The sequence below is a fragment of the Pseudophryne corroboree genome, chromosome 12 (genome assembly GCF_028390025.1).
Source record: "Pseudophryne corroboree isolate aPseCor3 chromosome 12, aPseCor3.hap2, whole genome shotgun sequence".
NCBI classification, from domain to species: Eukaryota; Metazoa; Chordata; class Amphibia; order Anura; family Myobatrachidae; genus Pseudophryne; species Pseudophryne corroboree.
Genome location: NC_086455.1, coordinates 77,991,270 through 78,016,150, shown reverse-complemented (window position 1 = coordinate 78,016,150; position 24,881 = coordinate 77,991,270). Strand labels below are relative to the sequence as shown.

The 24,881-nt window shown below is 47.2% G+C and overlaps 1 protein-coding gene and 1 pseudogene across 3 annotated transcripts in view; both read left to right on the top strand.

Annotated features, from left to right (window-relative positions):
- Window positions 1-24,881, top strand: part of RBM25 (RNA binding motif protein 25) — a 228,273-nt gene that overhangs the window by 71,997 nt on the left and 131,395 nt on the right. The gene's annotated exons all lie outside the window — the stretch shown is intronic.
- Window positions 175-275, top strand: LOC134981625 (U5 spliceosomal RNA; annotated as a pseudogene).

Below are 24,881 nucleotides of genomic sequence, written 5' to 3'. Positions count from 1 at the left end.
TTATCACGGTCAGCATGGCAAAGGGGCCATTTTAACCATGCTTCCTGTTGTTTTCCAGTGTGTAATTCTGGAACATTCCTGCCCTACATCTCTAAGCCACCAGAGGCGCAGGGGTGTTAGTGGGAATTTGGTTCGGGTTTCACATGCCCATGTGAACTGCTTTTCACATAAAGAATACTCTAGTTTCTCTTCACATCAAATAAATCTTTCGCTTTTACTATAGATTTCCGTAGAGAAAACAACCATGAGTTTCATATAAATATGCTGTTCAGCAATAAAATATATGACACATAACAATAAGTCGTGCAAGTGTCTGTCCGTTGCCTATTGTGGGGTCTGTCTGCATAGCGAGTAAGGCTCTAGCGCAGACTACAAATAATTTTTAAAAAATCCTATGTTAAGCATTGGCAATTCAAATTACAAGAGCGGTAACATCGGAGTCTCGGAAGTTACTCCGCCAGCTCTAACAAAAGACAGTTGTTGACTGGTCTTATAATTTAATGCACGATTCTATGTCAAATCTCACACCGATAACTACCAGTGAGAAGGGTACATTAGACCAGCACTCACATAGGGTGGGGTTTTTGAAAACCATACATTGCTAAATCCCAGTGAGTCAATGTCTCCATTTTTACAGAGACTGAGTAGACTCTAACCACTATTTAATCGTTTCCAAAATGACGCGATCCGCCATTGGTAAATGCGTCTGTGTAAAACATTATAAAAACCCAGAATACATTTGGGTCACTAGACTCTATGTATGGAAACAATGAAAAAGAAGCTGCAGAGTATATCTGTAAAGCTTCTGCTAACGCCGGTTACTTTCATCGTCGCTAGTTTAAGCGCGACAAGGCCAGAGCTTGTTGGTCCTAAATTTGATATTCAGCCATTACCGCAGCCAGTATCAAAACGGAAATACTGGTGCCGGCGTTTAATCTCTTTAGACTTCAGTTTTTTCAAAGACAAAACAGTCACGCCTTGTAACGACACGACGCTACAGTCAGCAAGCCAGTGGCTTGATGACCTCTTAGGCATCTCCATGTTCCAATTCTGGAAGCGCGTCTTTACACGTTACATTTGCGGGGTTTCCAGACATCAACTCATGGATGTCTCAGATATTTACAGATTAAAGGACAAGACTGCCTCTGTCGAACGGTTTGGCAGGTTGCCATTTAGTCTCTGCTGGTTTTCAGCTGTTTTTATATCCAGGCAGTAGTACACCAACAGAGTCAGGGTTATTTATTCCCCTCTGTTTGGGGTAACAAAACCAGACAGCTCCGTCGCAGTCTCAATCAGAAAGTCACTTAATGCAGTTTGAAAATGGATTTTCTGTTGTTACTATTTGCATATTGGAGCCACAAAATTGCATAATTGCACTTGATCTTCACAATGCGTATTTACCCATTCCGGTTTGGTCATCACAGGTTCTAGCGTTTGCAAAACGCCACAACCATTAACCATTTCACTACCATTTGGCATCGTGTCAACGCCTCGGGTATTTACCAAAGTGATGTTGGTGATGATAGCTCATCTCAGAGTCCTGCCAGTGACAATCGTCCATACTTAGACGATCTGCTCATAAGAACTCTGTCTCAACAGAGTTCCTCTAACTTGCGCTACTAATGTATACTGCGGTGGCAGGTCAAGTGTTAAAAACAATCGCATCTAATTCCGTCTAAACGACGTCAATTCCTAGGTAAGATTATAAATACGGTAAATCAAAGACATTTACCTACTACACCAGCAAGAACAAATGTACATCTAGTAATTGGTGTAAAAGCCACGCACACTAGCGGTACATTGGTGTATTCGCCTGTTAACAATAATGATGTGTTTTCAAAGCGCTTTAGTTCGCCGGCCTTCACTCGCGTTTCCCACAGAGGGGCGAGGGTGTATATACTCTGGACAAGAGTCTCAGAGGTTCAGGAGTTGTAGTTAAAAAAGATCAGCGACAGAGTTCTAAAACGGATCACGACAGATTGCTGTCGATAAATGTCCTGGAACTCCGTGCAATTTTCAATGCACTACATGCTTCGCTTTCAGTCTGACCAAGTGCAGTCAGACAACGCAACGGGAGTTGCATACACAACAACCACAGAGAACCAAGAAGCCGCATGGCAATGCAGCAGGTAACTCGAATCCTCTATTGCCCACAACACCATTATGTGAGGATGTCAACGGGGTTCATTCCGCGAGTGGACATCTGTTAGACAGATGATCTCGCCCGTCAGGATTTATATCCTGAAAACTGGACAGTAAATCCAGAGGTGTTTCATATGTGAGTACACAAAAGGAGTTACCCTCAGGTATACATGATGGCATCTCGCCACAATTACAAACGCTCAGTATGTGTACAGAACGACAGATCACAAGGGCAGTGGCGGTGGAGTCTCTCACATTTGTGTGGTCATACAGCATCGTGTATCTGGCTCCACGATTTTCCGCTGCTCTCTCCGTTGAGAAAACGGATCATAAGACAGTTCGTCACAGTCATACTAGTGATATCTCATGGGTTTCGGAGAGCTTGCTTCTCGAATCTCCAAGGAATACTGGCACACGATCTTGGTCCGCTCATAATACGTCCAACCTGTTACAACAGGGAACGTTCTTTTACCCCTAGTTACCTATGTACCTATTACCTATATACCGCGGCTGCGGTTGACGGGGTGGGGGGTTCAGACCGCCCTCTTAAGAAAAGAAATAGGGCATTACAGTATCGGTTATACTAATCATGTTACGAGCTAGCAAGCTGCTTAAGGCAGCTCATTATTACAAATTCATTATTACAAATTTGGTGTGCCTATATAGGTGGTAAAGCTCGGAAGTTTCCGACATCATCTTTCAAGTTACCCGTATTCTGTTATTTTACAAACAGGGTGGGATGGAGAACTGCGTTTATCTGCACTGAGGGTGCAGGTATCTGTGTGGTCAACTTATTTTCAAAGACGTTTGACTCTATTGCGTCGGTACACACCTTTATACAAGGTGTCATCAAAGTGCAGCCTCCATTTATCCCACCTACAGCGCCAGGCGACTTGAGGTTGGGTTCACATTTCTTACAGTTTTCATATTTTGAACCCTTACAACAAATGGGGATTAAGTTTCTCACTTGGGAAAACATTTTTCTTCTAGCCTTAGCTTCGGCAAGGGTTTTGTTTTCATATTTGGGTGCCTTGTATTCCAAGCCACCGTATTTAAGTTTTCTCATGACAAAGCAATCAGTATACCAATAGTGGTTCCTGTGTTGACAGCACATTCTAGAATTCTGAATGTGGTACACGCATTACGCGTCTATATGTCCCGACCGTCTACAGTACGTAATACGGATACGTTGTTTGTTCTCTATGATGCTGCCAACTGGGGTTAGCCAGTTTTCTCAGCAGACATTATCCAGTTGGATAACAATGACTACAAGTCAGGCTTACTTTAAGGCTAAGTTACAGTCGCCTACGTCAGTAACAGCTCATCCCACAGGGTCTGTGGGAATGTCAGCCCCAGCGGGTCGTGGAGCGTCTACGACGCGGCTACATAGCCTTCAGTGCACCACGTTTGTGCACGTTTACACGTTATGAATGGTTGCGGCATCAGCATCTAGCTTTGGCTGCCTACTGTTACAAGTGTCAAACAGCTCTCCCGCCCACGAGGGAAGCTTTGGTACGTCCCAAGAGTACTCCAGTGACCCCTAGTGGATGAAGAAGAAAATAGGATTTTGGTACTTACCAGGTAAATCCTTTTCTTTGAATCCATAGGGGGCACTGGACGCCCACCCAGAGCAGTTTACCTGGGTTGTTTTAAGCTCAGAGGAGCTTAGGGTAACATGTTTTACCTTGTTTGTATTAAGCTCAAAGGAGCTTATGGTAACACATTTTCACCTTTTTGGTTCAAACTATCAAGGTCTATCGGTTATGCTGTCAACTGTTTAGTTGACATTAACTTTATGGGTCAACTTTGTTGTTGTCCGGTATGTTATAGGAATTCTCCATTGTCAACCTCTCTATAGCAGTTCGCTCAGTAAAAACACTGGGTTCGTACACTGAGGTACTCTGGGATATGGAGGGGTGGAGAGTTCTAAATTTAAATATTCAGTGCCTTTGTTCTGCTACGCCGTCCATATCCCAAGAGTACTCCAGTGCCCCCTATGGATTCAAAGAAAAGGATTTACCTGGTAAGTACCAAAATCCTATTTTTATACTTCCTGGTGTCTGTTTGAGATGGCTACCTTAAGCAGGATGATTGTTTCTCCTTCATCCACTAGGGGCCACTGGAGCGTAGTTACAATGGGGGAAATAGTAGGCAGTAATTGGGAGCTGGCACTTTAAAATTCTAACACTGTGGCTAGCTCCTCCCCTACTATCTCCCCTCCAAGCCAGTCTTAGTGACCGAGGGAGCTGGTTCACTTGGGTTTTAGCTGAAGAATTTTTTCTTTTTTCTTCATTATTTTTCTTTTTTTTTCTTGCACACACAGACTGGCAGCTTTGCCACTGCCAGTCTGCACCGCGGGAGCTGCCGGCGGGGTCCCATCGCAGCTGCGTGCGGCTCGGGATGGGCCCCGGCTGAGGGAGACACTGAGCTGGACGGACACCGTTGCGTGCGGCGCGTGTCGGGGCCGCTCCACCAGCAGAAGATTCCGGCAGCATGGCAATGGTGAGTATTAGTGGCCGGACACCGCTGCGTGCGGCGCGTATCGGGGCCACTCCATCAGAGATCCTGCAAGCAGCGGTGAGGACAGACATCCATCCTCGCTCCCTGCTACCATAAACCCCCCTCCACTCATACGGTATGGGCTGTGTAAAGACAGTTTGCAGGACTAGAAAATTTATTTTAGTGTCACCTTTATAATTTCTCTATCGTCCTAGTGGATGCTGGGGTTCCTGAAAGGACCATGGGGAATAGCGGCTCCGCAGGAGACAGGGCACAAAAAGTAAAGCTTTAGGATCAGGTGGTGTGCACTGGCTCCTCCCCCTATGACCCTCCTCCAAGCCTCAGTTAGATTTTTGTGCCCGGCCGAGAAGGGTGCAATCTAGGTGGCTCTCCTAAAGAGCTGCTTAGAAAAGTTTAGCTTAGGTTTTTTATTTTACAGTGAGTCCTGCTGGCAACAGGCTCACTGCAACGAGGGACTTAGGGGAGAAGAAGTGAACTCACCTGCGTGCAGGATGGATTGGCTTCTTTGGCTACTGGACATTAGCTCCAGAGGGACGATCACAGGTACAGCCTGGATGGTCACCGGAGCCTCGCCGCCGGCCCCCTTGCAGATGCTGAAACAAGAAGAAGGTCCAGAATCGGCGGCATGAAGACTCCTCAGTCTTCTTAAGGTAGCGCACAGCACTGCAGCTGTGCGCCATTTCCTCTCAGCACACTTCACACGGCAGTCACTGAGGGTGCAGGGCGCTGGAAGGGGGGCGCCCTGGGAGGCAATGAAAACCTATTTTTGGCTAAAAATACCTCACATATAGCCTCCGGGGGCTATATGGAGATATTTAACCCCTGCCAGAATCCGTTAAGAGCGGGAGACGAGGCCGCCGAAAAAGGGGCGGGGCCTATCTCCTCAGCACACAGCGCCATTTTCCCTCACAGAAAGGCTGGAGGGAAGGCTCCCAGGCTCTCCCCTGCACTGCACTACAGAAACAGGGTTAAAACAGAGAGGGGGGGCACTAATTTGGCGTTAGAAATATATAAAAAAGATGCTATAAGGGAAAACACTTATATAAGGTTGTCCCTATATAATTATAGCGTTTTTGGTGTGTGCTGGCAAACTCTCCCTCTGTCTCTCCAAAGGGCTAGTAGGTCCTGTCCTCTATCAGAGCATTCCCTGTGTGTGTGCTGTGTGTCGGTACGTGTGTGTCGACATGTATGAGGACGATGTTGGTGAGGAGGCGGAGCAATTGCCTGTAATGGTGATGTCACTCTCTAGGGAGTCGACACCGGAATGGATGGCTTATTTAGGGAATTACGTGATAATGTCAACACGCGGCAAGGTCGGTTGACGACATGAGACGGCCGACAAACAATTAGTACCGGTCCAGACGTCTCAAAAACACCGTCAGGGGTTTTAAAACGCCCGTTTACTTTAGTCGGTCGACACAGACACAGACAGGGACACTGAATCCAGTGTCGACGGTGAATAAACAAACGTATTCCTTATTAGGGCCACACGTTAAGGGCAATGAAGGAGGTGTTACATATTTCTGATACTACAAGTACCACAAAAGAGGGTATTATGTGGGATGTGAAAAAACTACCGTAGTTTTTCCTGAATCAGATAAATTAAATGAAGTGTGTGATGATGCGTGGGTTCCCCCCGATAGAAAATATGGGCGGTATACCCTTTCCCGCCAGAAGTTAGGGCGCGTTGGGAAACACCCCTTAGGGTGGATAAGGCGCTCACACGCTTATCAGAACAAGTGGCGGTACCGTCTATAGATAGGGCCGTCCTCAAGGAGCCAGCTGACAGGAGGCTGGAAAATATCATAAAAAGTATATACACACATACTGGTGTTATACTACGACCAGCGATCGCCTCAGCCTGGATGTGCAGAGCTGGGGTGGCTTGGTCGGATTCCCTGACTAAAAATATTGATACCCTTGACAGGGACAGTATTTTATTGACTATAGAGCATTTAAAGGATGCATTTCTATATATGCGAGATGCACAGAGGGATATTTGCACTCTGGCATCAAGAGTAAGTGCGATGTCCATATCTGCCAGAAGATGTTTATGGACACGACAGTGGTCAGGTGATGCAGATTCCAAACGACACAAAGGTGTATTGCCGTATAAAGGAAGAGGAGTTATTTGGGGTCGGTCCATCGGACCTGGTGGCCACGGCAACTGCTGGAAAATCCACCGTTTTTTACCCTAAGTCACATCTCTGCAGAAAGACACCGTCTTTTCAGCTTCAGTCCTTTCGTCCCTATAAGAGTCATATCTGCCCAGGGATAGAGGAAAGGGAAGAAGACTGCAGCAGGCAGCCCATTCCCAGGAACAGAAGCGTTCCACCGCTTCTGACAAGCTCTCAGCATGACGCTGAGACCGTACAGGACCCCTGGATCCTACAAGTAGCATCCCAGGGGTACAGATTGGAATGTCGAGACGTTTCCCCTGCGCAGGCTCCTGAAGTCTGCTTTACCAAGGTCTCCCTCCGACAAGGAGGCAGTATGGGAAACAATTCACGAGCTGTATTCCCAGCAGGTGATAATTAAATTACCCCTCCTACAACAAGAAAAGGGGTATTATTCCACACTATATTGTGGTACTGAAGCCAGAAGGCTAGGTGAGACCTATTATAAATCTAAAAAAATTTGAACACTTACAAATGTTCAAATCAAGATGGAGTCACTCAGAGCAGTGATAACGAACCGGGAAGAAGGGGACTATATGGTGTCCCGAGACATCAGGGATGCTTACCTCCATGTCCCAAATTTGCCCTTATCACTAAGGGTACCTCAGGTTCGTGGTACAGAACTGTCACTATCAGTTTCAGACGCTGCCGTTTGGATTGTCCACGGCACCCCGGGTCTTTACCAAGGTAATGGCCGAAATGATGGTTCTTCTTCGAAGAAAAGGCGTCTTAATTATCCCTTACTTGGACGATCTCCTGATAAGGGCAAAGTCCAGGGAACAGTTGGAGGTCGGAGTAGCACTATCTCGGATACTGTTACAACAGCAGGGGTGGATTCTAAATATTCCAAAATCGCAGCTGATCCCGACAACAAGTCTCCTGTGCTTAGGGATGATTCTGGACACAGTCCAGAAAAAGGTGTTTCTCCCGGAAGAGAAAGCCAGGGAGTTATCCGAGCTAGTCAGGAACCTCCTAAAATCAGTGCATCATTGCACAAGGGCCATGGTAAAAAAATGGTGACTTCCTTCGAAGCAATTCCAGTCGGCAGATTTCATGCAAGAACTTTTCAGTGGGATCTGCTGGACAAATGGTCCGGATCGCATTTTCAGATGCATCAGCGGATAACCCTATATCCAAGGACAAGGGTGTCTCTCCTGTGGTGGTTACAGAGTGCTCATCTTCTAGAGGGCCGCAGATTCGGCATTCAGTTTTGGATGTTGGTGACCACGGAGGCCAGCCCGAGAGGCTGGGGAGCAGTCACACAAGGAAAAAATTTCCAGGGAGTGTGATCAAGTCTGGAGACTTTTCTCCACATAAATATAGCTAAGGGTAAATTTATAATGCTCTAAGCTTAGCAAGACCTCTGCTTCAAGGTCAGCCGGTATTGATCCAGTGGGATAAAACATCACGGCAGTCGCCCACGTAAATAGACAGGGCGGCACAAGAAGCAGGAGGGCAGTGGCAAAAACTGCAAGGACTTTTCGCTGGGCGGAAAATCATGTGATAGCACTGTCAGCAGTGTTTCATTCCGGGAATGGAAACTGGGAAGCAGACTTCCTCAGTAGGCACGACCTCCACCCGGCAGAGTGGGAACTTCATGGGGAAGTTTTCCACATGATTGTAAACCGTTGGGAATTACCAAAGGTGGACATGATGGCGTCCCGTCTGAACAAAAAACGGGACAGGTATTGCGCCAGGTTAAGAGACCCTCAGGCAATAGCTGTGGACGTTCTGGTAACACCGTGGGTGTACCAGTCGGTGTATGTGTTCCATCCTCTGCTTTTCATACCTAAGGTACTGAGAATTATAAGACGTAGAGGAGTAAGAACTATACTCATGGCTCCGGATTGGCCAAGAAGGACTTGGTACCCGGAACTTCAAGAGATGCTCACAGAGGACTTATGGCCTCTGCCGCTAAGAAGGGACTTGTTTCAGCAAGTACCATGTCTGTTCCAAGACTTACCGCAGCTGCGTTTGACGGCATGGCGGTGGAACGCCGGATCCTAAGGGAAAAGGCATTCAGGAAGAGGTCATTCCTACCCTGGTCAAAGCCAGAAAGGAGGTGACCGCACAACATTATCACCACATGTGGCGAAAATATGTTGCGTGGTGTGAGGCCAGGAAGGCCCCACGAAGAAATTTCAACTCGGTCGATTCCTGCATTTCCTGCAAACAGGAGTGTCTATGGGCCTCAAATTGGGGTCCATTAAGGTTCAAATTTCGGCCCTGTCGATTTTTCTTCCAGAAAGAATTGGCTTCAGTTCCTGAAGTCCAGAAGTTTGTCAAGGGAGTATTGCATATACAACCCCCTTTTGTGCCTCCAGTGGCACTGTGGGATCTCAACGTAGTTCTGGGATTCCTCAAAACACATTGGTTTAAAACCAGTCAAATCTGTGGATTTGAAGCATCTCACATGAAAAGTGAACATGCTCTTGGACCTGGCCTGGACCAGGCGAGTGTCAAATTGGTGGTTTTTTTCTCAAAAAAGCCCATATCTGTTTGTCCATTCGGACAGGGCAGAGCTGCGGACTCGTCCCCAGTTCTCTCCCTAAGGTGGTGTCAGTGTTTCACCTGAACCAGCTTATTGTGGTGTCTTGCGCCTACTAGGGACTTGGAGGACTCCAAGTTGCTAGATGTGGTCAGGGCCCTGAAAATATAGGTTCCAGGACGGGTGGAGTCAGGAAAACTGACTTGCTGTTATCCTGTATGCACCCAACAAACTGGGTGCTCTTGCTTCTAAGCAGACTTTTGCTAGTTGGATGTGTAATACAATTCAGCTTGCACATTCTGTGGCAGGCCTGCCACAGCCAAAATATGTAAATGCCCATTCCACAAGGAAGGTGGGCTCATCTTGGGCGGCTGCCCGAGGGGTCTCGGCTTTACAACTTTGCCGAGCGGCTATTTAGTCAGGGGCAAACACGTTTGTAAAATCCTACAAATTTGATAACCTGGCTAAGGAGGACCTGGAGTTCTCTCATTCGGTGCTGCAGAGTCATCCGCACTCTCCCGCCCGTTTGGGAGCTTTGGTATAATCCCCATGGTCCTTTCAGGAACCCCAGCATCCACTAGGACGATAGAGAAAATAAGAATTTACTTACCGATAATTCTATTTCTCGGAGTCCGTAGTGGATGCTGGGCGCCCATCCCAAGTGCGGATTATCTGCAATACTTGTACATAGTTACAAAAATTGGGTTATTATTGTTGTGAGCCATCTTTCAGAGGCTCCGCTGTTATCATACTGTTAACTGGGTTCAGATCACAGGTTGTACAGTGTGATTGGTGTGGCTGGTATGAGTCTTACCCGGGATTCATAAATCCTTCCTTATTGTGTACGCTCGTCCGGGCACAGTATCCTAACTGAGGCTTGGAGGAGGGTCATAGGGGGAGGAGCCAGTGCACACCACCTGATCCTAAAGCTTTACTTTTTGTGCCCTGTCTCCTGCGGAGCCGCTATTCCCCATGGTCCTTTCAGGAACCCCAGCATCCACTACGGACTCCGAGAAATAGAATTATCGGTAAGTAAATTCTTATTTTTATACTTCAGCGCCATTACTAGGGGGGCGGAGCTTAATCCCGCTCGACTCGGCGGGCTAAGCGCCCCCGGCCGCGGCTCGCAGGGCCATCAGGGGATGCGGGCGCTCCCCGCTAAGTTTGCGCTGGAGCTTGGTACTTTAAACATCGGAGCACTTGTTAGGGGGCGGAGCTTTCTCCCGCTCTGCTTGGCGGGCTCAGCTCCCCGGCCGCGGCTCGTGTGACCGGCGGGGTAGGCAGGACGCTCCCCGCTGACTGGGTGCTGGAACGGTAAAGTTTTTAAATTGGGCGCCATAACGGGGGGCGGGGCTTACTCCCGTCTTAGACCTCGGCTCCCGGCTGCCACCTGCGGCTCTGTTGGTGCTGGCGGCCATTTCCTCTCTGCAGGGGAAACCTCTACCCGGACTCCACTGCTTGCTGTGATTGTCAGGGTCTTCTCATCACTGCAGTGAGTAGCTTTTCTCAATGTGTTCCTCCTGTGGCACACCACACTAATCGCAGGGACAACTGAGTGATCTAACATATATATGATATATAAATGTATATAGTTGTACTGTGTGCGTGTGTGTGTGTGTGTGTATATGTATGTATATATATATATATATATATATATATATATATATATATATATATATATATATATATATATATATATATATGTATATATATATAATATAATTTCTGTGAGATCCGGCACTCACTAATAAAAGAATTTCTGTCCCCCTTGCCTTCCGTAAAATGCAGCAAAGCTGCCAAGTATATGCAGAATTTCGGCGGCACTCAGGAAAATAAATCACACAGACGCAGCCACTTAGAGCAAGCCAACGTTTCAATGCTGTCGCATTTTCGTCAGGGCATTGACGAAAATGCGACAGCATTGAAACGTTGGCTTGCTCTAAGTGGCTGCGTCTGTGTGATTTATATTCCTGAGTGCCGCCGAAATTCTGCATGCATATATATATATATATATATATTGTGCAAAAAAGAACCGTCACTCGTAGCTGTGATCAATCTGATGCGGTGCCTTCAGTAGGAATGTAATAGAACAAGTGGAAGGACTGCGGCACTCAAATTTAAAGATGAAAAAAAAAGGCTGATTTATTGGAACAAAGCCATCATTAAAATGCCGTGTGAAGCCAACGTTTCGGTGCCAAGCACCGTTTTCAAGGCAGGCATATACAAGTTGAACAAACAATACACATAAATTGCACTCACCTAAATAGGGGAAAACAGTCACCGCCGCGGGAGAGCCGGGTCCGGCGTGCGCTTCCGCCTACCGAAGTCACGGGTGCGTCACGTCCGGTGACGTCAGACAGGATCCGCAATGGTTACCTTGGCAACGCGTCCCGTCGTCCTGGCGACGCGTCTGTTTGCCGGTGCCATCTGCAGGAGACCGCTGATTCATCTCCCCGGCCCTCACCGCAGACGCCTGCATGTCAAACACAAAAAGCATAATTCATTAGTGGGCTAAATATGAATCAACAAGTATATAGAAATAAACAGTGATATGCAAGAATGATAATTAATAAACAAATTTGCTAATGCCCACTCCTATGAGTTATGCTTATGATGGGCAGCAGGTGATCGCAATAGACCACACCCGCAGCATATGAGGCATGGCTAGATGGAACAGTTACATGGGCTGGCATAATTGGGGTGCAGGTCACTTGAAGGGACTCAATGTCTAATTGTCAACGGAACACATTCCAATTGAGTCTCTCATTCATTCCGTGAGGGGCTACAGTGTTTAGGACGTGAATCCACCTGCTCTCACACTTGAGCAGTTTACCGTCGCGGTCACCACCTCTGATGGACGCTGGTGTGTGATCAATCAGAATGTGTTTTAGTTGCGCTAAAGTGTGACCTGCAGTAAGGAAATGGCGGGCCACAGGTTGTTCAGCCACCTTGGTCTTTAAGGCTTTACTGATGGCTGAACGATGGAGGGCCATACGTTCTCGTACTGTCCGTGTGGTTTTGCCCACATAATACTTGTTACATGGGCAGATTATAATGTAGACTACATGGGTGGAGAGGCATGATAATGCAAACTTGATCTGAAAGCTCCGATTCGTGTGTGGATGTTGAAAGCAACTGCCTGTAAGCATGTGATTACAGGTAGTGCATCGTGGGCATTTATAGCAACCAGGAGGTCTTGTCATAAAATGTGGTTCCGCTGTTGTTTGGTTGAAACCGGTGATGTCGGTGTGGACCACCATGTCGCGTATATTTCTGCCCCTGGTGAAACATGCCATAGGTTTTTTGTTTCGAAAGCAAGGTAAATCCTTGTCTGTGGCAACAATTGGCCAAAGAGCCCTACTCGCCCTTTGCACGACCTGACTCGAAGTAGTGAACGCCATTTTCCATGGTAGGACTTGGTTTGTTGTACGGTCACGTGGGAGTAACAGCTGTTCACGGCCATTGGCACCGAAACGTTGGCTTCACACGGCATTTTAATGATGGCTTTGTTCCAATAAATCAGCCTTTTTTTTTCATCTTTAAATTTGAGTGCCGCAGTCCTTCCACTTGTTCTATATATATATATATATATATATATATATATATATATATATATATATATATATATATATATATATTGTGAAAAATATAAGACCTGTCTCGCGCTGATGCTATATAGAGCTGCACCTTAGGGAAAATACCCCCTGTTAGATGGGGTATAATGGTTATGAACAGAACAAGAGTGTTTCCCCAGGGAGCTAGTGATTTTACTCGGTATGTCAACAAATTTAACACATATAAAAAAATAGTCATAAATCTTAGACTTATTTATTTTTAAATAAAACACAGTATGATATGAACTGTATCACATTAAATCCAAAATGACAATCCGTATTCCATACATATAATGATGTTGATAACAATTCAATTCACTCATATATGAGTATACAGATGATCTTCCTTGAAGAAATGACAAAATCGCTGTCTTAACCCAACGCGTTTCGTCTTACAGACTTCATCAGGGGTATTTTATTTACAATCAAAAATCACAGTATGGACAAGTAGTTTAATGTGTCTTCAATAAGCAGGTAAAAACACTTAAAAAGTGATATCGAACTCGATTACACCATATGGCATATCTCTTTAGCCGAATATTCAATATGGCACATTCTATGTTTGTTTAATGATTCCAGCTTGGTAAGGTGATTTCTAATAGCAATATTGGTGGAACCAATGATAATAAGAACAGCTCTTAGAGCAGCTTCCCACTATATGGTGGACAGAAAATCGTAATCGTGCCTCTACACTGTTAGCAATGCTTCTGGCTGCTGCAGAAGCATTGCTAACAGTGTAGAGGCACGATTACGATTTTCTGTCCACCATATAGTGGGAAGCTGCTCTAAGAGCTGTTCTTATTATCATTGGTTCCACCAATATTGCTATTAGAAATCACCTTACCAAGCTGGAATCATTAAACAAACATAGAATGTGCCATATTGAATATTCGGCTAAAGAGATATGCCATATGGTGTAATCGAGTTCGATATCACTTTTTAAGTGTTTTTACCTGCTTATTGAAGACACATTAAACTACTTGTCCATACTGTGATTTTTGATTGTAAATAAAATACCCCTGATGAAGTCTGTAAGACGAAACGCGTTGGGTTAAGACAGCGATTTTGTCATTTCTTCAAGGAAGATCATCTGTATACTCATATATGAGTGAATTGAATTGTTATCAACATCATTATATGTATGGAATACGGATTGTCATTTTGGATTTAATGTGATACAGTTCATATCATACTGTGTTTTATTTAAAAATAAATAAGTCTAAGATTTATGACTATTTTTTTATATGTGTTAAATTTGTTGACATACCGAGTAAAATCACTAGCTCCCTGGGGAAACACTCTTGTTCTATATATATATATATATATATATATATATATATGTATATATATTAAGGCTGGGCAAGTTAACGCGATAATATCGCGTTAACGCATTAACTAATTAACGGGCGACAATTATTTTAACGCTGCGCACCGGCAGCTGCCTTGGAAGGATAGAGGCTAAGCCGCGGCGCTATTCTAACTACAATGCCGTCCGTGAGCCAATCGGAGGTCATGGACCGGCAGCCAATCAGGAGCTGCCATTTGGCAGCTCCTGATTGGCTGCCAGCCCGTGACCTCCGATTGGCTCACGGACGGCATTGTAGTTAGAATAGCGTTGCAGCTCTGTTCCTCCATGCCGTGGCTGCCTGGCAGTTCGCAGGCAGCTGGCCCTGTCCCGATCTTTGCTGCTGCCTCCCGGGTCCCCTCAAAATGTAAGTTTTGTAGAATGCAGGGGGGAGGAATGGGCAGCAGTGCAAGTACGCGGGAACTTAGATATCTGGCACTGGGGGGGGGAATGTATACCTGGCACTGGGGGGACTTGTGTACCTGGCCCTGGGGGGATATCTGGCACTGGGGGGCATGTATACCTGGCACTGGGGGATATCTGGCCCTGGGGGATATCTTGCCCTGGGAGGACATGTGTACCTGGCACTGGGGGCATATCTGGCACTGGGGGCATATCTGGCCCTAGGGGGATATCTGGCACTGGGGGACGTGTATACCTGGCACTGGGGGTAAATCTGTCACTGGGGGGCATGTATACCTGGCACTGGGGGTACATCTGTCACTGGGGGGCATGTATACCTGGCCCTGGGGGCTTATCTGGCACTGGGGGATATCTGGCACTGGGGGGGACATGAGTGGTGCATACAGTAGTTAGCTGCAGGCAGCCATGGAGACTGTGACAGCGCCGGTGCCATTTCAAGTGTATTGCTGGCCACCAGCGAGCCAATCGGACCTTGAGTACTGGCAGCCAACCAGGAGCGCAATACACTACTTTTGAATTCATTATTGAATCTTGCGCATAACAATGCGATTAATCGCGATTAATCTGAGAAAATCATGCGATTAATCGCGATTAGAAATTTTAATCGTTGCCCACCACTATATATATATATATATATATATATAGTCCATTGACGAAACGCGTTGGGCGTGGCCTGTGGAGCGAAGGACAGATGGTCTGAACTTTATCCTGGTCCCGGTGGTAGAGCAGACGATATCCGTGATCCCTACGGTAGAAGGAGATTCATCGACGGGAGAGAGCGGGTCCGATGCTGGATAGACCGGAGGACTGAGTGTACCGTTTTAAACCTTGATGTATGTGAGCATATGTTCGAAATAAATGAAATTGTGAACTTGTTGAATTATACCTGCGCCCTCCATTCTTCTTCTATTTATATATATATATATATATATATATATATATATATATACATATTTTGTTGTATGTATATTATATTTTATATAGTTTGTTTTATATATAATATTATATTGGATTATATCTATATATGCATATATGATCAACTAGCACCGTTGATTTTAAAGTTAGGCGCCATAGTGGGGCTTAACCCTAACTCTCAGGTCAGTGCCCCTTTGTCAGGGGGGCTATGGCTGTTAATTCAACACAGAGTCCCCTGTTTATAGAATATGGAGCCAGCTCACTACTGCTCTATATCAGGGCACAGTTACGCTTACTGAATATTTACAATAAGATAAAACTACAAGCTCCACCGACATTTATTATAATAACACAGACCTGGGTTCACGTCCCACATATCTTCACCCTGCCACATTAATTTTTCCCCCGGCTTTACTCACAGGCTGGCCGCCATTTTGGGCAACCAGCGGAGCTTACTAAATTAGCAGTACACTACATACAGGGAGGGTGTTGTCACCCCTTTATTACTCCTTTGTTTCACTTGGTAATAATACTGTGTGTAATTTGGGGAATGTGTGTGGTATCAGCCAAATAGCCGCTGTGGCTCGGTACGCTTATAGAGGGGACATCTGAACACAGATTGAATTCCAACAATCACCAACTTTAAGGGAAATGTGCCTATCACTGCACGTTATAGTGCAGAGTTTATAGAGGGTTACACTTCTTTAACCTGTTTTTTCTCTTTTCGTTTAACTAAACGTAACACCCAGGACAGAGAATTCTCTGTTATGTGTAGATTGTGCGGTGGAGCCATCTGCTTAGCCCTCAATGCAGCTGCAGAACGTTCCTGTTTGAACAGCTCAGCTTATGCAGGTAAGGTCACCGTTACCAGAGACCCCATTCGTCATTTCTTCTTCCCAGGTCGACGCGGCGGATGAGAGACCTCTCTGGAAGGAGGCAATAGATGTCCGGGATACTGAGGATATCTGTTTTCGGTGGAGTCCGAACCAGGGTCTCTGGGTACTGGAGACATCCGACTGCACGTTTTCAGGTTTCTAAAAGGATCTTGCTAACCTCCATGTTACACGAGATACTGATTGTTTCGGTGGAGTCTGAACCAGTATCTCAGGATATTGAGGCGTATTGTACAGCAGTTCGTCTGGTGCTGCAGGTAAAGAGGTCGGACACTTCAGGTCCCTCGGGGTTTGACGCCAAGGAAGAAATGACAGAGACTTGTTCAGTTTCGAATGAGCTGGGCATGCTCCGGTAGGCGGCCGGGAGACATCCAAATTCACAATTTCAGGTATCGAACAATGTTTGTTTGCCTATCCTTTTCCCGCAGATAGCAGGAAACGATATCAGACCTCTCCAGGGTATACCCCTCAATGTATCGCCGGTCCAACAGGCTGCCGTTTTCCTGGGGCAACCTTGCTGAGGGATCCATCTGAGAGACATATGCAACAGCAGGGGTTCGACCTTGTCCGGAGCAGGTAGGTTGTGGAACAATTGTTCTCTAGGTTACAGGATAATTCGCATCAGGATCAACTGATGCTTTGGGACAGATCAGAATCCCGATTCTGCTTTATATTCTTTTGAGGTCTACATGTCTGTATATTCGGAACCTGCATTTTCGCTTGGGCTGTCTTAACCCGACGACCTCTGGGGCTGCGACAGTGACAGGTGAACATGGAATCCTAAGGCATGATTTCTCGAACCATTGGGGGTAAGTCCACTTTTCTTTCCCCTACTGCTGCCCCAGCTCCAAGACGGACCTTTACCGGTCTTTCCTTTAGATCTTTCCGTGCCCTTTCAGGCTTTCGACTCCATGTCATCGCCAAGGGATCTCATGGTAACAGGCTGAAGCAGAGGTTCAGCATCCTCGGTCCAGTCTGATTTTAGGTCATCCAACACACCCACCGCAGGTCAGACCTTCCTACCACCTGGAGGGTCCCAGGGTAAGCGCATGTCGGTGGTCCTACTGGGAGGACTGGGAAGGCTTGGGCGGTTACAGACTCGATTTTGGAGTCCAACCGTCTCAGGGGTCCCTCGGCATGGGTCGGCCGGTTTATGATGACAAGAGAGTCATACTGCAGGCGGCGCTACAGATGCTTCTAACCGCAAAGGGTGTTGATCCCTGTTTTCACAGATCATTTGAAGCGGGGCATTTTTCAGGCCTTTATTTTCTTTTCCCGTGCAGAAGCCAGATGGCTCGGCCAGACCTATTCTGGCCTTAGAATCCCTTCAGTCGGTGATTGCTAGTTTGAAGAAGAAAGGGGGTTTTACGCGTCCCTTGTCTTCAGGGATGCCTGTTTACTGAACTCTGTTGAGTTTCCTCATCGGGCTTTTCTCAGAGTCGCATTACAGGATACTAATTTTCACTGTCAGTCCTTTCCATTCGGTCTCTCTTCCGCTCCCACAGGGTTCAGGAAGATCACAGAATAGCTCTTTTTCAAAGGCGGGAACTGACGTTTGTTCCCTAATTGGAAAATCTACTGCTGGAATCCCACTCTGCAGATTAGGTTGCTTCTGAATATCCGGAGGATCCAGGAGCTTCTGGTTCGACACGGGTCCAATTTATGCTCCTCATAGACGGTTCTCAACTCGGTCCGTCAGAGGATTTTTCCTTCCTCGGGACCAGGTACTCTCTTTTTTTCAGTCAAGTTGCGACACGATGAGTGGTCGCCTACATTCCCCTCTGAGCGTAGGACAACAATCTTCTTTCCAGGTCAAGCCGCCAGGTCAGACTCCCGGGTGAGGGGACATTCCCCGGAGTTTTGTCAGCTGGTCCGCTGTTGGCGGAGATTTCGGATCGACCTCAGGGTGTTCTGAATGACTCTTTAGCCCTTTACTACTCTCGGAAGTGAGCTCTGATGGCAGTAGCCGAGGATGCCCTCAGGGCTCCTTGGAGTTTCTGGTTAGTCTATCTTGCCTCCTTTTTCTATTTCTACCTCACTTTCGGTAACACAGGAGGGGAGAATGCGCGCTAGTCCTCCCGGTGGCTCCGGTTTGGCCGCGCATGACTTAAGGATCCAACCTGCACCTGTTGTCAGTGGAGGAGCCTTGGCTCCTACCTCTGCAGTACTGTCTACTTCAACAGGGTCCTTTTCTTTGTTCAATCTTACACTGGTTTCGTTTAACGGCGTGACTGTAAACGAGACCTCAGAAGGGAGGAGTTCCCTAGTTCGGTTATGCCTACTGGGCCCCGATTTCGGAAGTCTGTTACCTCTTCTCGCTTTAGCCACTTTGGGAAACTTTATGGGGCATAGTGTGGATAACAGGGGTTTTCCCCTTTTGGTTTACCATTCAGCCGTCATCTTTGGTTTCTTTGGGTGGTTTGCTCGGCTGCGCTTCAAACTACGTTGACCTGAATTTTAGGTTTCTGATCTTTCGGTTTTCTTTCAAAAAGAAATTAGCCTGGCGGCCGTAAGTTCGGGCTCTGTTTCAGGGAGTTCTCTATTGGCAACTTCCCCTTTTCGACTGGGGTTACGGCTGAGCTTCAGACTTAGCGGCCGTTTTCTTCCAGGGGTGATGTCCGTTTTTCATATAAATCTGACACTGGTGTTTTCGGCCCTCTTTGAATGTTGTCAGGGCTCGCCGACTCGCTCTACAGAGGTCTTCGGCTATTCGACGAAGTGTTTTCTTCTTTGTTCTGTACGATGCTCCCGTACTAAATAGCCGGGGTCCCAGCATAAGCTGGGCCGTTGGATACATCTGACCATCAGACAGTCTTATTGGCGGTTGCTCGGGAGCCTCCGTTTTCCATTTCAGCGCACTCTACGAGCGTTGTGGGACCTTCGTGGGCGGCTGCCCGTGGGGTCTCCGTGACTACTTTATGTCGGGTGGCTACTTGGTCGGGCCGACATACGTTTGTCAAATTCTACAAGTTTGACACTTTTGCGGCCTCTGCATCACAGTTTGGCCGAGCGGTTTTACAGGACTCTCAGCGCTCTCCCACCCGTTTTGGGAGCTCTGGGACGTCCCCATTGTAACTACGCTCCAGTGGCCCCTAGTGGATGAAGGAGAAATCAGTATTTTGGTACTTACCGATAAATCCCTTTCTCCGATTCCACAGGGGCCACTGGACGCCCGCCCAGCGCTGTTTCCTCCTTTGTTTTTTGCTTGACGGTTTGCAGATCACTAGGTGCCTGCGTGTTGAGTTCAGGTTATCCTGTTTTTCTCTGACGTCCTAGTGGATGCTGGGAACTCCGTAAGGACCATGGGGAATAGCGGCTCCGCAGGAGACAGGGCACATCTAAAGAAAGCTTTAGGATCACCTGGTGTGCACTGGCTCCTCCCCCTATGACCCTCCTCCAAGCCTCAGTTAGATTTCTGTGCCCGACGAGAAGGGTGCACACTAGGGGCTCTCCTGAGCTCTTTGTGAAAGTTTTAGTTGAGGTTTATTATTTTCAGTGAGACCTGCTGGCAACAGGCTCACTGCATCGAGGGACTAAGGGGAGAAGAAGCGAACTCACCTGCGTGCAGAGTGGATTGGGCTTCTTAGGCTACTGGACATTAGCTCCAGAGGGACGATCACAGGTTCAGCCTGGATGGGTCACCGGAGCCGCGCCGCCGGCCCCCTTACAGAGCCAGAAGAGCGAAGAGGTCCGGAAAAATCGGCGGCAGAAGACTTTCCTGTCTTCAGATAAAGGTAGGCGCACAGCACCGCAGCTGTGCGCCATTGCTCTCAGCACACTTCACACTCCGGTCACTGAGGGTGCAGGGCGCTGGGGGGGCAGCGCCCTGAGACGCAATAAATCGTTAGAAAACCTTTTATGGCTAAAATAAATGCATCACATATAACTCCTGGGCTATATGGATGCATTTAACCCCTGCCAAAACATACAAGAAAACGGATAAGGACGCCGAGAAAGGGGCGGAGCCTATCTCCTCAGCACACTGGCGCCATTTTCCCTCACAGCTCAGTTGGAGGGAAGCTCCCTGGCTCTCCCCTGCAGTCACTACACTACAGAAAGGGGTTAAAAAAGAGAGGGGGGCACAAATTAGGCGCAGTATAAACAATACAGCAGCTATAAAGGGAAAAACACTTATATAAGGTTATCCCTGTATATATATAGCGCTCTGGTGTGTGCTGGCAAACTCTCCCTCTGTCTCCCCAAAGGGCTAGTGGGGTCCTGTCCTCTATCAGAGCATTCCCTGTGTGTGTGCTGTGTGTCTGTACGTTTGTGTCGACATGTATGCGGAGAAAAATGATGAGGAGACGGAGTAGAGTGTCTGTAATAGTGTTGTCACCCCCTGGGGGGTCGACACCTGAGTGGATGTACTGTGGAAATTGCGTGACAGTGTCAGCTTTGTATAAAAGACAGTGGTTGACATGAGACAGCCGGCTACTCAGCTTGTGCATGTCCAGACGTCTCATACAGGGGCTCTAAAGCGCCCGTTACCTCAGATACAGACGCCGACACGGATACTGACTCCTGTGTCGACGGTGAAGAGAAAACCCGTGATTTCCAAATAGGGCCACACATTGCATGATTGAGGCAATGAAAAAAGTTTACACTTTTCTGATAATATGAATACCACCAAAAAAAAGGGGTATTATGTTGGTGAGGAAAAACTTCCTGTAGTTTTCCTGAATCTGAGAAATAAAATGCGTGGGTTTCCCCCCGATAACAATTGATAATTTCTAAAAAGTTATTGGCAGTATACCTTTTCCCGCCAGAGGTTAGGGTGCGTTGGGAAACACCCCCTAGGGGGGATAAGGCGCTCACACGCTTGTAAGAACAAGGGCTCTACCCTCTCTTGAGATGGCCGCCCTTAAGGATCCTGCTGATAGGAAGCAGGAGGGTATCCTAAAATGTATTTACACACATACTGGTGTTATACTGCGACCAGCAATCGCCTCAGCCTGGATGTGCAGTGCTGGGTTGGCGTGGTCGGATTCCCTGACTGGAAATATGATATCCTAGATAAGGACAGTATATTATTGCCTATAGAGCAATTAAAAGATGCATTTCTATATATGCATGATGCACAGCGGAATATTTGCCGACTGGCATCAAGTATAAGTGCGTTGTCCAATTATACCAGTAAAGTGGTCAGGTGATGCGGATTCCAAACGGCATTTGGAAGTATTGCCTTAAAAGAGGGGATGTACCCCAGGTCGCCTCTCAAAATAAGACGCCGTATTATCAGGCGCAGGCCTGGTTGGCAAGCGGACAAAAGGGTTCCTCTTTTCTGCTCGTGACAGAGGGAGAGGAAAATGGCTGCAGAGATCAGCCAGTTCCAAGGAACAGAAACTCTTTTCCGCCTCTGCCAAGCCCTCAGTATGACGCTAGGGCTTTACAAGTTCAGACACGGTGGGGTCCCGTTCTCAATGAATTTCAGTGCGCAGTGGGCTCACTCGCAAGTAGACCCCTGGATCCTTCAGGTAATATTTCAGGGGTACAAATTGGAATTCGAGACGTATCACCCTCGCCGTTTCCAAAGGTCTGTTTTACCGACGTCTCCCGCTGACAGGGAGGCAGTTTTGGAAACCATTCACAAGCTGTATTCCCAGCAGGTGATAATCAAGGTACCCCTCCTGCAACAGGGAACGGGGTATTATTCCACACTATTGTGGTACCGAAGCCAGACGGCTCGGTGAGACCGATTTTAAAATCTAAAATCTTTGAACACTTGCATACAGAGGTTCAAATTCAAAATTGAGTCACTCAGAGCAGTAATTGCAAACCTGGAAGAAGGGGACTACATGATGTCTCGGGACATCAAGGATGCTTACCTTCATGTCAAAATTTACCCTTCTCACCAAGGGTATTTCAGGTTATGGTACAGAACTGTCACTATCAGTTCGGACGCTGCCGTAGGGATGGTCCACGGCACCCCGGGTCTTTACTGAAGTAATGACCGTAATGATGATATTCCTTCGAAGGAAGGGAATTTTAGTTATCCGTTACTTGGACGATTCCCTGATAAGGGTAAGATCCAGGGAACAGTTGGAGATCGGTGTAGCACTATATCAGGTAGTGTTGCGGCAGCACGATTGGATTCTCAATATTCCAAAATCGCAGCTGGTTCCGACGACTTGTCTTCTGTTCCTAGGGATGATCCTGGACACAGTCCAGAAAGAAGGTGTTTCTCCCGGAGGAGAAAGCCAGGGAGTTATCCGAGCTAGTCAGGAACCTCCTAAAACCGAACCAAGTCTCAGTGCATCAATGCACAAGGGTTCTGGGTAAAAATGGTGGCTTCCTACGAAGCAATCCCATTCGGCAGATTCCACGCAAGACTTTCCAGTGGAACCTACTGGACAAATGGTCCGGGTCGCATCTTCAGATGCTTCAGCGGATAACCCTGTCACCGGGGACAAGGGTATCCCTCCTGTGGTGGTTGCAGAGTGCTCATCTTCTAGAGGGCCGCAGATTCGGCATTCGGGACTGGGTCCTGGTGGCCACGGATGCCAGCCTGCGAGGCTGGGGAGCAGTCACACAGGGAAGGAATTTCCAGGGCTTATGGTCAAGCCTGGAGACATCTCTTCATATAAACATTCTGGAACTAAGGGCCATTTACAATGCCCTAAGTCAAGCGAAACCCCTGCTTCAGGGTCAGGCGGTATTGATCCAATCGGACAACATCACGTCAGTCGCCCACGTAAACAGACAGGGCGGCACGGGAAGCAGGGGGGCAATGGCAGAAGCTGCAAGGATTCTTCGCTGGGCGGAAAATCATGTGATAGCACTGTCAGCAGTGTTCATTCCGGGAGTGGACAACTGGGAAGCAGACTTCCTCAGCAGACACGACCTTCACCCGGGAGAGTGGGAACTTCACCCAGAAGTCTTCCACCTGATTGTAAACCGTTGGGAAAAACCAAAGGTGGACATAATGGCGTCCCGTCTAAACAAAAAACTAGACAGATATTGCGCCAGGTCAGGGGACAATAGGCAATAGCGGTGGACGCTCTGGTAACACCGTGGGTGTACCAGTCAGTGTATGTGTTCCCTCCTCTGCCTCTCATACCAAAAGTACTGAGAATCATAAGAAGGAGAGGAGTAAGAACTATACTCGTGGTTCCGGATTGGCCAAGAAGGACTTGGTATCCGGAACTTCAAGAGATGCTCACGGACGAACCGTGGCCTCTACCTCTAAGAAAGGACCTGCTCCAGCAGGGGCCTTGTCTGTTCCAAGACTTACCGCGGCTGCGTTTGACGGCTTGGCGGTTGAACGCCGGATCCTGAAGGAAAAAGGCATTCCAGATGAAGTCATCCCTACCCTGGTCAAGGCCAGGAAGGACGTAACCGCAAAACATTATCACCGCATTTGGCGAAAATATGTTGCGTGGTGGGAGGCCAAGAAGGCCCCTACAGAGGAATTTCAACTGGGTCGTTTCCTCCATTTCCTGCAAACAGGACTGTCTATGGGCCTAAAATTAGGGTCCATTAAGGTTCAAATTTCGGCCCTGTCGATTTTCTTCCAAAAGGAACTGGCTTCAGTGCCTGAAGTTCAGACATTTGTAAAAGGGGTACTGCATATACAGCCTCCTTTTGTGCCTCCAGTGGCACCTTGGGATCTCAATGTTGTGTTGAGTTTCCTAAAGTCACATTGGTTTGAACCACTCACCACTGTGGACTTTATATGTTTCCAGGACGGCTGGAGTCAGAAAATCTGACTCGCTGTTTATCCTGTATGCACCCAACAAACTGGGTGCTCCTGCTTCTAAGCAGACGATTGCTCGTTGGATTTGTAGTACAATTCAGCTTGCACATTCTGTGGCAGGCCTGCCACAGCCAAAAAATCTTAAAATGCCCACTCCACAAGGAAGGTGGGCTCATCTTGGGCAGCTGCCCGAGGGGTCTCGGCTTTACAACTTTGCCGAGCAGTTACTTGGTCAGGAGCAAATACGTTTGTAAAATTCTACAAATTTGATACCCTGGCTGAGGAGGACCTGGAGTTCTCTCATTCGGTGCTGCAGAGTCATCCGCACTCTCCCGCCCGTTTGGGAGCTTTGGTATAATCCCCATGGTCCTTACGGAGTTCCCAGCATCCACTAGGACGTCAGAGAAAATAAGAATTTACTTACCGATAATTCTATTTCTCGTAGTCCGTAGTGGATGCTGGGCGCCCATCCCAAGTGCGGATTGTCTGCAATACTGGTACATAATTATTGTTACCAAAAAATTTGGGTTATTGTTGTAGTGAGCCATCTTTTATAGAGGCTTCTCTATTATCATGCTGTTAACTGGGTTCAGATCACAAGTTGTACAGTGTGATTGGTGTGGCTGGTATGAGTCTTACCCGGGATTCAAAATCCTTCCTTATTGTGTACG